Raw genomic sequence first — 5,136 nt, 5'->3', positions numbered from 1 at the left:
GACAGCATTTCTTGACCTGCCCTGGGTGAGAGGGGAACCCACTTCACTGAACAGTGAGTCCCAGGCCAGCTAGCATTTACCACAAGCTGACTGAAGAGCCTTTGGGCCATAAGAGAACATCACTTGTAGTCTGGCAGTACTCCTTCTGGTCCTGTGGTGGTGCAGGCCATGGGATAAGGCTCCTCTGCCTCTGGGAAAGAGAGAAGAGTGGTAAGGACTGTCTTGTAATTTGAGTGCCAGTTCAGCCACAGTACAATAGCACACCAGGTAGACTTCTAAAGTTTTTGACTCTAGTGCCTGGCTTCATATGACACCTCTGGACCCACCTAGGACATGGGTAATTTTGCCAACCTGAAGAGTGGCCTGACTGGCTTTGTCACTTGCAAATTGCAGAGCACCAGAGCCTTGCATGAACATAGTTAGTAGCTAAGGAGTGGTTACAGCAGGCCTTGCATGAGACCCAGTATTGTGCTGCTCTCAGGTCTAACCCAGCACAGTCATATAGGTAGTGGCACGGGGGTGCTTGTGTCACTCCACCTCCAACTTCAGTGGCTCAGAACAGAGAGAGAGACTTCATTTGTTTGGGAGAAAGTAAAGGAAGAGAACAAGAGTCTCTGCTTGGTAATCCAGCTAATTCTCCTGTATCTTATCCAATACTATCAAGGTGGTACCTCTATGAGTCTGCACAAACCACAGGATTACTGAGCTTGGGGTGTCCCCTAAAGCAGATATAGCTTAGATCACAACATCTAAATCCTCTCAAATATGTGGAAAGCCTTCCCAAGAAGGACAGGTACAAACAAGCTTACACAGTAAGTACTATAATAGATATATAACTCTTCAATGCCCAGACATCAAAGAACATCTACAAGTATCAAGACCATCTCAGAAAACATAACCTCACCAAATGAACTAAATAAGGAACCAGGGACTAATCATGGAGAAACAGAGATATGTGACCTTTCAGACAGAGAATTCAAAATAGCTATGTTGAGGAAACTCAAGAAAACTCAAAATAATACAGAAGGAACTCAGAACTCTGTCAGATGAACTTAACAAGGAGATGAAAATAATTTAAAAGAATCAAGAAGAAATTCTGGAGATGGAAAATGCAATTGGCATACTGAAGAATGCATCAGAGTTTTTAAATAGCAAAATTGATCAAGTAGAAGAAAGAATTAGTGAGCTTGAAGACAGGCTATTTGAAAATGCACAGTCAGAGGAGACAAAAGACAAAAAGAATAGAAAACAATGAAGCATGACTATAGGGTCTAGAAAATAGCTTCCAGAGGCAAATTAAAAGGGCAAATCTCATAGTTGTGGGCCTTAAAGAAGAGCTACAGTAAAAGACAGGGGTGAGCTGGGTGCAGTGGCTCATGCCTGTAATCCCAGCACTTTGGGAAGCTGAGGCGGGTGGATCACCTGAAGTCAGGAGTTCGAGACCAGCCTGACCAACATGGAGAAACCCTATCTCTACTAAAAATATAAAATTAGCTGAGCAAGGTGGCGCATGCTTGCAATCCCAGCTACTTGGGAGGCTGAGGCAGGAGAATCACTTGAACCCAGGAGGCAGAGGTTGTGGTGAGCCAAGATCGCGCCATTGCACTCCAGTCTGGGCAACAAGAGTGAAACTCCAACACAAGAAAAAAAAAAAAAAGAAAGAAAGAAAAAGACAGGAGTAGAAAGTTTTTTTCAAGGAATAATAAGAGAACTTCACAAAACTAGAGAAATTTATCAATATCCAAGTACAAGGAAGTTGTAGAACACCAAGCAGATTTCACTCAAAGAAGACTACCTCGAGGCATTTAATAATCAAACTCCCAAAGGTCAAGAATAAAGGAAGGATCCTAAAAGCAGCAAGAGAAAAGAAACAAATAACATGCAATGGAGCTCCAAAACATCTGGCAGTAGACTTTTCTGTGTAAACCTTACAGGCCAGGAGACAGTGGCATGACACATTTAAAGTGCTGAAGGAATAAAACTTTTACCCTACAATTATATATCTGACAAAAATATCCTTCAAACATGGAGGAGAAATACTTTCCCAGATAAACAAAAACTGAGGGGTTTCATCAACACCAGACCTGTCCTACAAGAAATGCTAAGAGAGTACATAAATCAGAAATAAAAGAAAGTTAATGAGAAATAAGTTATCACCTGAAGGTACAAAACTCTCTGGTAATACTAAGTACACATAAAATCACAGAATATTACTACACTGTGACTGTGGCATGTAAATTACTCTTATCCTACATAGGAAGACTGAACAATAAACCAATAAAAAATAATAACTACAACAACTTTCCAAGACATAAACAGTACAATAAGGTATAAATGGAAACAATAAAAAGCAGGGAGATGAAGTTAAGCCATAGAATTTTTATTTGTTTTCTTTTTGCTTGTTTGTTTGTTCATGCAAACAGTGTTATTATATAGTTAAAATAATGAATTGTAACATAGTATTTGCAAGCCTCCTGGTAACCTCAAACCAAAAATCTTACAATAGGTACACAAAAAATAAAAAACAAGAAACTAAATCATATCACTGGAGAAAATCACCTTCACTAAAGTTAAACTGGAAGGAAAGAAAGAAGGAAGAGAAGATGACAAAACAACTAGAAAACAGATTAAAAAATGGCAGAAGTAAGTCCTTACTTATCAATAATAACATTGAATGTAAATGGACTAAACTCTCCCATCAAAACACATAGAGTAGCTGAATGGGTGAATAAACAAGACCCATTAATCTGTTGCCTGCAAGAAACACACTTCACCCACAAAGCCACACATAGACTAAAGGGATGGGAAATAGATATTACATGCCAATGGAAACCAAAGTAGAGCAGGAGTCACTATTCATATATCAGATAAAATGGAAGTCAAGACAAAAACTACAATAAGAGACAAAGAAGGTTACTATATAATGATAAAGGGGTTAATTCATCAAGAGAGAATAGTAATTTTAAATATATATGCACCCAACACTGGAGCACACCAACCTATAAAGAAAATATTATTAAAGTGAAACAGAGAGATGGGTCCCAATACAACAAGAGCTAGAGAACTTAACACCCCACTTTCAGTGGTGGACACATCTCCCAGACAGAAAATCAACAAATAAATATTAAAATTAATCTGCACTACAGACCAAATGAATCTAATAGATATTTACAGAACATTTCATCCAATGACTACAGAATACACATTATTTTCCACAGCACATGGATCATTCTCAAGGTTAGACCATATGTTAGTTCACAAAACAAGTCTTAAAACATTCAAAATAGTTGAAATAATATCAAGCATCCTCTCTGACTACAATAGAATAAAACTATAAATCAATAATAAGAGGAATTTTGGAAAGTATACAAAATATGAAATTTAAACAATATGCTCCTAAATGACAAATGGATCAATGAAAAAATTAGGAAGAAAATTGAAAAATTTCCTGAAACAAATAACAATGGAAACAAAACATACCAAGACCTATGGGATACAGCAAAATCAGTAGTAAGAAGAAAGTTTATAGCTATAAATGTCTACATCACAAAAGAAGGACAACTTCAAAAAAATAAACTAATGATGCAGCCTAAAGAACGAGAAAAGCAAAAGCAAACAAAACCCCAAATTAGCAAATGAAAAAAAAAGTTCAGAGCAGAAATGAATGAAATTGTAATCAAGAAAAAAGTAAGAAAGATCAATAAAACAGAGTTAACTTTTTGGAAAGTCAAACAAAATTGACAAAACTTTAGCCAGATTAAGAAAAAAGAGAAGACACAAATAAATAAAACCAGAGATCAAAAAGGAGATATTATAATTGATACTAAAGAAATTCAAAGGATCATTAGTGGCTACTATGAACATCTATATGCCAATAATTTGGAAAATCTAGAAGAAATGGACAAATTTCTAGGCATATACAATCTTCCAAGATTGAACCAGGAAGAAATACAAAACCTGAACAGATCAATAACAAGTAACAAGATTGAAGCCATAATAAAAGCTCTCCTAGTAAAAAAAAGCCAGGAACCTGATGGCATCACTGTTGAAGTTTAGCAAACATTTGAACAATAACTAATACCAATTCTACTCAAACTATCCTGAAAAATAGAGGAGGAGGGAATACTTCCAAACTCATTCTACAAGGCCAGTATTGTCCTGATACCAAAACCAGACAAAGACACATAAAAAAAAGATAACTACAGACTAGTATCTCTGATGAAAATCTACAGCAAAATACTAGCAAACTTAATTCAACAATATATTAAAAAGATCATTCATTGTGACCAAGTGGGATTGATCTCTGGTATGCAAGAATGGTTCAACATACACAAGTTAATCAATGTGATACATCATATCAACAGAAAGAAGGATAAAATCCATATGATCATTTTAATTGATGCTGAAAAAGCACTTGATAAAATTCAATATCCCTTAACAACAAAACCCCTATAAAAACTGTTTATAGAAGGAACATATGTCAACATAATAAAAGCCATATGTGACAAATCCAGAGCTAGTATCATACTGAATGGGGAAAAATTGAGTCTTTTTTCTAAGCTCTGAAACATGGGGAGGATACCTACTTTAACCACTATTATTCAACATAGTACAAGAAGTCCTAGCTAGAGCAATCAGACAAGTGAAAGAAAATAAAGGGAATCCAAAATGGAATGGAAGAAGTCAAATTATCCTGTTTGCAGATGATATAATTTTATATTTGGAAAAAGCTAAAAACTTCACCAAACAATTATTAGAACAAATAAACAAATTCAGTATTTTGCAGGATACAAAATCACTAGCATTCCCATATGCCAACAGTGAACAATCTGAAATTTCAAAAGTAATCCCATTTACAGTAACCACAAATACAATTAAATACTTAAGAATTAACTTAACCAAAGAAGTGAAAAATCTTTATAATGAAAACTATAAAACGCTGATGAAATAAATTGAAGAGGACACCAAAAAATGAAAAGATATGCCATGTTCATGGATTGAAAGAATCAACATTGTTAAAATATCCATACTATCAAAAGCAACCCACAGACTTAGTACAATAGCTATGAAAACACCAATGACATTCTTTACAGAAATAGATAAAACATCACTGATCGTTAGAGAAATGCAAATCAA

The sequence above is a fragment of the Hylobates moloch genome, unplaced genomic scaffold (assembly GCF_009828535.3).
Source record: "Hylobates moloch isolate HMO894 unplaced genomic scaffold, HMol_V3 SCAFFOLD_7, whole genome shotgun sequence".
Classification (NCBI taxonomy): Eukaryota; Metazoa; Chordata; class Mammalia; order Primates; family Hylobatidae; genus Hylobates; species Hylobates moloch.
Note: the sequence above shows the minus strand (reverse complement) of the source record.